This window comes from Labeo rohita, unplaced genomic scaffold (assembly GCF_022985175.1).
Source record: "Labeo rohita strain BAU-BD-2019 unplaced genomic scaffold, IGBB_LRoh.1.0 scaffold_86, whole genome shotgun sequence".
Classification (NCBI taxonomy): Eukaryota; Metazoa; Chordata; class Actinopteri; order Cypriniformes; family Cyprinidae; genus Labeo; species Labeo rohita.
The window spans coordinates 128270-139312 of NW_026129810.1; the positions used below are offsets into that span (position 1 = coordinate 128270).

General features: G+C 46.1%; 2 non-coding genes and 1 pseudogene across 2 annotated transcripts; all 3 read right to left on the reverse strand.

The window, feature by feature from the left end:
* Nucleotides 1–682: 682 nt before the first annotated feature.
* On the reverse strand, nucleotides 683–847 carry LOC127162223 (U1 spliceosomal RNA). The gene has a single exon (XR_007827279.1). It is a non-coding gene; the product is annotated as a U1 spliceosomal RNA (small nuclear RNA).
* Nucleotides 848–1374: 527 nt separating this feature from the next.
* LOC127162226 (uncharacterized) lies at nucleotides 1375–1555 on the reverse strand (annotated as a pseudogene).
* A 4899-nt stretch (nucleotides 1556–6454) lies between these two features.
* Nucleotides 6455–6615, reverse strand: LOC127162225 (U1 spliceosomal RNA). Its single transcript, XR_007827281.1, has one exon. It is a non-coding gene; the product is annotated as a U1 spliceosomal RNA (small nuclear RNA).
* Nucleotides 6616–11043: the final 4428 nt, after the last annotated feature.

Sequence of the window (11043 nt, forward strand, 5' to 3'; positions counted from 1 at the left end):
CAGCGGCTCTGCAGCGACGGAACGTACGGCGTCGCTCGTAACTCCCGAACGGTTTGTCGCAGAGCCAAGTGCCTCGTGTCATCGGAATGCTCGGCTCGAGACAAACGAGAGGCAGGTCTCGGACGGGACGGTCGTTTTGGCGAAATTTTCGGCTATTTTGGATTTTGTTAAAAACCTACTTTTGCAAGCTAGCGCTAGGCATTGGGCCCGGTCCGGCCCAGAGCGGTGCGGAAAGGTTCTCTGGAGTCCGACTGTCCAAGACGATCCAAGAAAAGCGGAAATTTCCATTCACCTTGGCGAGGGGACCCCAAAACGTTCGCAGGTCGCGTGGCCAAGTTTGCGAAAATGGCTCTAACTCTCCGGAGGAATGAGATCATTTCAGCCAAATCGCTACACCTACGTACGGGCCCGGTCTGTGGTCAGGTGAAAAGGGGCGCTGTAAGATGAAAAGAAAATGGGGGGGGGGGAGGGTACAAAAAGGACAGCCAAACAAACATGCAAACAGCTATGCAACACTCAGCCCGTGAGAGATTTGAACTGAACCGGCCAGCAGGGGGCAACTTTTCAAGAGACAGAAGCTCTCGCTCTGAGCAACTCTTTGACCCACAGGTTACCCAAAAAGGAAACAATAACGACGGCCACCGAAACAAAACCCATCTGTTTTCTTTCAACCAAAGAGACGCAGGAGAGAGCGCGAACGCAGTCCCCCCACTACCCTAAATTATGCAGTCGAGATTCCCACATTTGGGGAACTCGCAGGGGTCAGCACGGCCGGAGTGCAATGGACGAACCTCGCCCTGGGTGAACCACCTTCTTGATCATGGTGTCTCCCCTGCCAGGTAAGTATGAAGGCACAGGCCGCCTGTCAGAGGGACCACTTCCCTCTCTACCCTCCTGATCAACGGTGACCCACCCCAAGCAAAGGGATGATGGGTACCTCGCATCGCTGGCCTGCGCTGTGCGTGACCAAGCCTGCCAGCCGCCAAGCATCGGCACGAGCTGCAGCCTTCTTAGACCGGCGCTTCCCAGCCCTGGACAATTAAGGCGACTCCCTGTAATCAAACACACCTGATTGGAAGCGTCAGCTCGTTAGCGGAGGGCTCCGAGGCCTCAGATGGGCGTGTCAGAGGAGAGGTCTCGAGAGGCGGGAACTGACCACAGCAGCACCCCCATCATGTTGCTCGGCTGTTAGCCACAAGCGCACCGTTCCTGGAGACACTGCAGCACCAGCTTTTGGACCGACGCTGCCCGGCCCTGGACACGTAAGGTGACTCCCTCCCTGTTACAGACAACTCCCCGCAATCGAACACACCCGGTCGGAAGCGCCAGCTCGTCGAGAAGCCCTTGCTCTGCTATTAGTCACGACAAAAAAGGAGGAAGCGCACCGTTCCTGGAGACACTGCAATACCAGGCCGATGCGTGGAGTGGACGGAGCAAGCCCCGGCTCCAGCTCCGTGATCCAAAAATCAATTTAATATGTAGTCCCCGGGTAGGGGACGTATCAGATATTAAACTGATAAGAACAGATTTTTTTTTTTTTTTTGTAGCAGTATATTGTCACCATTTTTTCATTTATACACACACATTTTTCATTTTCCATTTTAGTACACTTTTAAAACAAGCAAAAGGTCATGATACACAAAGTTAAAAAGGAAAAATACAATCTTTGATAAAACAGACTTTTAAAACCATTGTGTTGTCTTGCTTTAAAAGTCCATGTTTAAATGTGTTTAAAGGGTGTGTGCGTTACAAGGGTAAAATACAAATTTAAAATAGTCAACAAACATTGTCATTAAAACACAATAAAACCATCAGTTAAATGTCTTAAAAGTCATCTGTTGTACAAGACCGGGGGGTGAGTCCTTAACAAGTGAGTCTTCACCCCGCTCCCCAAAACCGACGTGTAAGATATTATTTCATGGGCTCAGCGGAGATCCCCTCTCCTCCGGCCCGCTGTTCCCGTAGCCAGAGTGGTGAGGGTGCATCTACGGGCGGCCAGGACCCTTCCTGTGCGACCTCAGCCCCCCCGTCCGAATATCGTCGCCCGGTACCCCTGCAGCATTGATGTTAACTTTAGCTCGCATGCATGGAGGGGTACCGTAAAGCGCTTCCCCACCAGCAGGTTTCTGGTGGCCCAGATGGCATCCTTGATGACGTTGAGGGTGAGCCAGAGCGAGGTGAATTCCTGTACTGTCAAGTCCTTCAAGCTACGGCCCACTCCAAGGATGGTGAGCTGGTACTCTATCTAAAACCATCCACGTTTAAAATGTTAAAATCTCTACCTAAAACAGTCAGATTAACTAAAATTGCCCGCCCATCCCTCACCACTGTGCTACCCTTCACCAAGATGTTGGGACTGTTAATTAAAATGGTAACACCATCATTCTTGTTAAAATTGGAGCCGCTCCATATAGACGGCCCCGTGGTCCACATCTCCTCCCACTTCCTGTAATTTCTTAAAAAGGGCAGAGAACACTCTTGCAATAAGAAAACATCTGACTTAAAATGCTTTAAAAAGGATAAAACACTCTGTGCTCTCAGGTTTGACCTCACACTTCTCACATTAATGGTAGAGATAGTGATGGCCATGAGCAGTATGGTTAAAATACAAGCAAAGACTGCAGAGAGTTATATTAAAATCACGTTAACTCATGTTGCATTTGCCTTTCCCTTTCCCTAGAAAAACTAGGATCAGGAAGGCAAGTGCTTGTCGTCTCAGGTTCCACAGAGAGAGACTCTTGTGGTTCCTTCAGCGACGATGATCTCAGCTTAATGTGCAGAAAAGAGACTTCATTTGGAGATTCTGTGGGCCACATGCGGTCTAGATCTTCCGACGAGGAACTATCTAGCCGATGCGATACCCTCAGCCTTTTCTCCTCTAAAGGAATTAGAGGAGATCTTGCAGACCTTTTCTGCACCTGAGCATTGGGGAGTGAGCAGTCAGTTTCACTCCCACTAGCCTCTGAAACAGTTTTTAGGGTGGAAGCCGTTTCCTCCTCTTCGCCCTCCATTTTGTCCTCGCTCTTTTCCCGGGGAAAGGCTTCCTCCCCTTGCCAAACTCCACTGCTTGACTCCACCCCTGTGACCGCCCCACCTCCTCCTTCCTCTCCAATCCTTGAGGATTGGAGCCTTAGGGCCCGCCTCGTCATGTGTTTGCTCTTTTGGTGGGGCGGCCATTTTGTTGCTTTTCAGTTTGTTGGCAAAACTTTTAGGACAATCTCTGTAGAAATGGGTTAATTCCCCACAGAGGTTGCACTTTCTGCCATTCTGACACTCCTCAAAAGTATGCCCAATTTCTCTACACTTCCTGCACACAACTTCCTGACATGCCTCGGCAAGGTGTCCAAGTTTCCTACACTTGCGGCAAAGCTTGGGCATCCCTTGATAGTGCATGTAGCCTCTGTTCTCTCCCAACACAATTATAGAAGGAATTTGACTCAGGCCATGGTAGCTGTTGGGATCTGCCCATTGTTTGATGGGCACTCTCCACGCACAGCTCCAGATGCCGTCCTCATCTAAAACCTTGACTGGCTGTCCCCGAACAGAGCAATATCTTGCCAACCATACTGCGATATCCTCTCCACTCACAGTTTCATTAAACATTCTGACAATCACCACTTTCAGTGAATTGTCAGTTAGTTTTTCAAGTTTTCAAACCGAGACCAGAAAGTATTTAGCAGTGAAGAAGATGCAAAACTTACATCAAATCCACGATTTTGGGGCAGAGTCAACAGGCAGTTAATTTCCATAGCCTTAAAACCAATCTGGACATAAACCAGAGGGCTCCATCCCCTTTTGTGTTAAAGTTAAAACGCACGCTGTGGTGCCTCCTCATGCCGGCACGGGCAGCCGACATGGTGGAGGCACCACTAGCACGCTGCGGCTAAAAGCAAACAATAAATTAGCACAATAAATAAGCTAAAAGCCTTACCTTAAAACAATGATTCCCCGAATGAACGAGTCATCTCCAATTAAAAGCCGCTTGTCATGTACCTCCTGGAGGATGAGGGCTCCGTGTGACAAGCAACGCATGGACCCAAAAGGTCCTACAAGAGGCGATCGCTGTCTCTACCGTCCGACCAGACCACTTGATCTTAGCCAAAAGGCCGAGAAGCGATGGCGCCAAGAGGCAGCGGGGAGGAAGCCGGAAACAGTGACGCTGGTCTCAGCCAGCGGGCGGCCGCAGAGACCCCAAACGCCGGGGGACGGTAGCCCCCACCCCCGCCTGCAACGTGACCGAGCCCCGCCCCGATCGGCCTGGCGGCGGCTCTGCAGCGATGGAACGTACGGCGCCGCTCATAACTCCCGAATAGAGCCGAGTGCCTCGTGTCATCGGAATGCTTGGCTCGAGACGAACGAGAGGCAGGTCTCGGACGGGCCGGTCGTTCTGGCGAAATTTTCGGCTATTTTGGATTTTGTCGAAAACCTACTTTTGCAAGCTGGCGCTAGGCATTGGGCCCAGTCCGGCCCAGATCGGTGCGGAAAGGTTCTCTGGAGTCCGACTGTCCAAGACGATCCAAGAAAAGCGGAAATTTCCATTCACCTTGGCGAGGGGACCCCAAAACGTTCGCAGGTCGCATGGCCGAGTTTGCGAAAATGGCTCTAACTCTCCGGAGGAATGAGATCATTTCAGCCAAATCGCTACACCTACGTACAGGCCCGGTCTGTGGTCAGGTGCAAAGGGGCGCCGTAAGATGAAAAGAAAATGGGGGGGAAAGGGTACAAAAAGTACAGCCAAACAAACATGCAAACAGCTATGCAACACTCAGCCCGTGAGAAATTTGAACTGAACCGGTGTAGCGTCTGCTTAGGATCAATGATGATCGTTTAGGATTTACATTGTAGAGAACCTTTTAGCCTTTTGACATTTGCATATAAATTACAAACCTGGCCTCACGTTCTACATTTATATGGGTGTTTAATGGTCTATGGTTCCCTCCCCACTCTCACGAAGATGCTAAGCAGATCAACTCTTGTCTCCCCATTGGACTTCAAAGGCATTCCATGAGGGAGGCAATCACCAGCACCAAGCACCTCAGATCCTTGGTGGCTGGCAGACTGTTCCCAATACACATAACGCACACACATAGAAACCTTTTTCTTTATTTAGACTATATTTAACCAGTTATAAACGTACTTGGTATATGCATGTGTTGCTTGTATGTTTCTATGTTATATTAGCCCAGTCAGCCCTCGTTATTGGTACTAGTTAATCTCTAAATGCGTATTTTCAATGTATGAATGTATCTCTGGTTTAATACCTTCTAGATGTTTCATTCTTGGTATCAAAATGATCTGCACTTTATTTTCTGAACAATGGTGTACACCATGTGATTAGAAAATGCATCATACTGTTTGTACTATATTGTGGGTAAAACTGCATCAATTCCCCAGGCCAGCAATAAACATGCAAATGAGCCATAAATGGAGACAAAGGAAAGTTCTCCCGCTCAGCAATCCAAACTTTGTATTGGCCAATTCACCCAAAGGTGGGTGTGGTAGGGAAACTATCAAAAGACCCTAACACCAACCCATCCATGCTCAAACCCTTCGAGACACTCTCCAAGACTCATCCCTTGAGTCAATCTTCTGGTAGTTTATCTTCAAGTAACTTTGTCGACTCGCTGTGGATTTTCCTATCTTCGAACGAACTAGAGAAAACCTCCAGAACACCTAAAGGAATTCATCGAGAACTTCCATTGTCTACCGCATCAGGACTCTTGTTCAGCAACAAAGCCAATGCAAGTAACCTTTACAACTATTTAGATGCGCGTTTTAAGTTGAGCCCCTGTTTAAGGTGATTTTGCTTCTCTGATGATTCTCATGTGGTCGCTGGTTAACTGATGCTAAATACTGCCATTCTTGCCTTCTCTCTCTCTCTCTCTCTCTCTCTCTCTTTTCTCACTGTCTTTCTCTATGTATATGTACATGTGTTTTGCTTAGTTAGTTGTATGTTACCTGCAGTTCCATTTATTAAATTGCATATATTCACAATTGATGGTCTCCGTGTGCTGCTCACAATTTGAAGTCACTGAATATTTGATCTTGCTATATGCTACATTTTGAGTTTACTACAAGTTAAGTTACTGCTAGTACTAACTGAAGTAGGAAATTTATTCTTTCTTGGCCAGAAAGTAACCTTTCCTAGAATTAATGAATGATTATACTGTCTATTCGGTGGACAAACAGATCAAATAATTGTAACGTTAATTCTGCTACAGTTAATTCCAAGATCTGATTAAATATTCATAATTAATTATAACCAGTTATAATTAATCATAAATATTTCCCTTTTGAGCTAATTTGTTACACCGGCCACCAGGGGGCAACTTTTCAAGAGACAGAAGCTCTCGCTCTGAGCAACTCTTCGGCCCACAGGTTACCCAAAAAGGAAACAACAACGACGACCGCCACCGAAACAAAACCCATCTGCTTTTTTTCAACCAAAGAGACGCAGGGGAGAGCGCGAACGCAGTCCCCCACTACCATACATTATGCAGTCGAGATTCCCACATTTGGGGAATTCGCAGGGGTCAGCACAGCCGGAGTGCAATGGACGAGCCTCGTGCCACTTTCCCTTCCCCCTTCTTACATCTAATGCCCCCAATTACATTCCCACCTGAGACTCTAAAATGATCTGAAACCACCCTTAGTACCCTCCTCGCCCCTCCCCACACTCTATGTGCAAAATCACATTCCCAAAAGGTGTGTCTTATAGTCTCTTCTTGTAAACACCCCTCCCTCGGGCACCTATCATCTCTTGATAGCCCATGTCTATACATAACTTCCTTCACTGGCAATCGCCCCAAAAAACATAACCAATTGAGATCTTTTAGACCATTGTCCAGTCTCTTTGGCTGAATGTTCAACCACACCCTCTCCTGGACACCTACTCCCACTTTACTAGACACCCTCTCCCTGACCTTCCCATACAGCTTCCTCTGCACCAAACATACCGCCCTATCCTTACCCTCAGGGTATTTCTCCAACCACCTAGCTGCATGCCTGTAATGCCAAGGCTGCACCTCCGCCTTAGGACCATCGTTGGTCCACTTCATTACATGCCGTGCCTGATACGAGAAAAACAACCTTAGAAAATACCCCGATGGATGCTCGACTGGCTTGGCTAACTGCGCCAAAGTAGAAGACACAAACAAACAATCAAGTTTTAGAGGAATATGAGGCACATCCCGCCCCCCTTTACTAACATGATTAAACATTTCAGACCTCTTAACATATTCATACCTACCCCCCCATACAAAGTTAAAAAGTAACCGTATTACTGCCCTTCTCATACTTGCTGGTAGAGGGTAAATGTAAGCCAAATACTGAAGCACTGGCAACACGTCCATCTTCACTACCAGGACTTTCCCCATCAGCGACAACCTACGCCCTTTCCACCTTGCTAACCTCTTCTGCACTGACGAAATACGCCCGACCCAATTCACAGTTGCTGAACCTTCGTTTTGAAAATGTATGCCCAATATCTTCAAAGGACCCTCACACACCTGCAAACCACCAAGGCTTTCACGCCTCATCCTAAACTTCCCAAAGAACTTAATGGCTGACTTTGCAACATTTAGACTAGCCCCTGATGCTAGTGAAAACTCTTCAAAAACTGACAAAGCTTTCTCAAGACACCTATCTGACATCAACAACAGTGAAGTGTCATCAGCATACTGTGATAACTTTACTTCAGCTCCCTTCGCTCCTGGTACCACAAACCCTTTGACTTTATTATCTAGTCTGATTGCCTCAGCCACAGGCTCCATATACAAAATAAAAAGCAATGGGGAGAGAGGGCATCCTTGCCTCACCCCTCCCTTTGCCTCAAACCCCAACCCTACATTGCCATTAACCTTGACCAGACAATTAGAACCTGTATACAGTGCTCTAATCCATCCTGTAAAGTTTTCCCCGAAACCCATTCTCTCCATAACTTTAAACATAAACCCCCTATTGACCCGATCAAAGGCCTTAGCCTGATCTAAGCTAACCACCATTAGAGGTAGTTCCCTATCTTCCGCCCATGCAATAACATCCCTAATGAGTTGCAGGTTCCATTTAATGCTACGGCCCTCTACCCCACATGTTTGATCTACGTGCACAACATGAGGTAGGGCTTTCCTCAACCTGTCCGCCAGAAGCTTCGCTATAATTTTGTAATCCACCGAAAGCATTGTGAGGGGCCTGTAATTGGCAATGTCTGACCTTTCCCCTTTTTTATAGAGAAGTGTTATTACTCCTGTTGCCATTGAACCTCGTATATTTCTTTCCTCCAGCACCTTTCTAATCACCTCCACCAAATGAATACCTAAAATACTAAAAAACCTCACATAAAATTTGACAGGCAAGCCATCTATCCCTGGCACTTTGCCTTTACTCATCCTCTTCACAACACCCTCAACCTCACCTATTGTAATAGGGGAATCTAAACCAACCCTTACTTCCTCCGGGACAACTTTAGACAAAAAATTAACAAACATCTCACTTTTCTCCACTACTACCTCCCTCTCACTAAAAAATTTTTTGAAGTGGTCTCTTACATAACCATTTATCTCTTCAACTTTGATCAAACTCCCCCCTTTCTTATCCTCTAATTCAACTATCACTTGCTTCTCTTTACGATCCCTGACCGATCTGAAAAGAGCAGCCGTACAGCCCTCCCCCTTTTCCCGTGTTTCCTGTCTTATTTTAAACAGAAAATTTTTGGCTTGATCTTCATAGATCCCCCTTAACTGTCTCTTAAGCATGTTAATTGTCACCCAATCAAATGCACCCCCTACATTGTACTCTTCAAATTTCAGCTCTAACTCTCTCTGTAAATCTCTTGCTTGTCTCCAAACCTTCCCAGTTCTTCTTTTACAGTATCTAATTATTCACGCCTTTGAACGTTCCTTAACCATTTCCCACCAGCCCAACACATCACTATACATACACTTTAACTCCTCCAACCCCCCCAAAAAAACCAGCATACTCTTCGCAAAATTCTTTTTCCTTCAATACCTCAACATTCATCCTCCAATACCCCTTACCGAATTTGACAGTATTCCCCTTAATCACAAACCAGACCATTTCATGATCAGAAAAGAAAACCGGCCTTACACCCCCCTTGTCCAAAACAATATTCCTTGAGAAAAATACATAATCTAACCTTTTCTCCACCCCTCTAGAATTCCTCTATGCACTCCTCCCCCCTTCAAACCTATATACTCTGCTGTGCTGAGATTTTGTCAGACGACTTTTTGATGACTGCAGCGCCACGCAGCGAGTATCTGAATAAAGAGAAACTTCTGCTTCAAGATATCCAAAACGTCTCCTGGTCTCTAAGGAAAAAATGTACAACACAACAATCACATGTGTTTGGAGCAGGGGCAGACAGTGAGACCGTGGAGCATAAGTACATCAGGTCAGATCCAGAGGAGCATGGAGCCAGGGCGGAGACGGCAGAGCAGCAAGGCAGGGCGGTTTTTGGTAGAGTTGGGGTACTCAGACTTGGACTTGTCATGGACTCGGAAGCATTTTTACACGGATCTGACTTGACTCTAGGCTTTTAGACTCAGAAAATATGCAGAGTCCAGAGACAGTTGATGGAAATGTCACTGACTCGATGTATTATCACAAAAGGGATATTCAGTATTTGCAAGTGTCCAGTAGGCTACTTGAAAGCCGACGGGTTTATGTGCACACACACTCAAAGCGCCCTCAGAATGCACCTCTTAGTCAGTGTGTGAATGCCAAGCTCTCCTTCGCTTCTAATATTTAGGGCCTGAGCACCGGTGGTGCGAGGACCCTCTTGGAATTGCTCCGTTTATTATTATTATTAGGGCCCAAGCCCTGAAAGGGCAAGAGCCCTATTGTTTTTCTAAGGATTATTATTAGGGGCCCGAGCCCTAAAAGGGCGAAGGCCCTATTGTTTTTCGAAGGATTATTAGGGGCCAAGCACAGAAGGTGCGAAGGCACCTATTGTATCCGTTGGCGTTCTTATTAGGGGCCAAGCACCGAAGGTGCGAAGGCACATATTGTATCCGTTGGCGTTCTTCTTATTATTATTAGGGGCCAAGCACCGAAGGTGCGATGGCACCTATTGTATCCGTTAGGATTCTTATTAGGGGCAAAGCACCGAAGGTGCGATGGCACCTATTGTATCTGTTAAAATTCGTATTATTATTCCGCTTCTTCTTCTTCCGCTCTGGAAGTCTATGGCAGCCCATAGAACCGATTGCAGGAAAGTTGTGAAATTTGGCACACTGATAGAGGACTGTCCCACTATTGACCATAGCAAGTTTCAAGTCTCTAACTCAAACTCTCTAGCACCACCACCTGTCCAAATTTTCAATAATTTTATGCTAATAACTTCTGAAAATTAAAAAATCGTAAGGTTTAGTTTTTTTCTATAAATTTTTGTTTGTAAAACCTACTTTTTCGAACTCATCCTAGATGGTTTGTCTGATTTTCACCAAAATTGGCTCAGATCATCTTCAGACCATGCTGGCAAAAAGTTATGGAATTCAAGTTGATTAGTCAAACCGTTTTCGAATAACGCGCAAATGAATTCTACGAAAAGCACACAAAAATGAATGTGAGGTTATATCTCTGCAACGGTTTGGCGTATTGAGACCAAACTTCGTGTATGCTAATAACTTTAGTTTACATTGGCCTACTCTAATAAAACTGGTCTTGTTATATTCCTTGGATCATGCCGAGAACACTGATACCAATTATACCATAATTGGATGAACTTCCTGTCCACCATTTTGATTAATATTGAAAAACTACTTTTTCAAACTCCACCTAGACTGTTGGTCCAATTTTCACCAAATTTGACTCGGATCATCTTCCGACCATGCTGTCAAAAAGTTATGGTTTTCCTGTCAATAGACGAAATGGTTTTCGTTTAGCACCTCAACGAATTTGTTGGAAAGATGCCAAACTGCATCTGAGGCTGTATCTTCACAAAGCTTTGACATATTGACACCAAACTTTGTATGTGCAATTGTCACCTCACACTGACCACGCCACTTCAGTTTGGTAACATTGCCA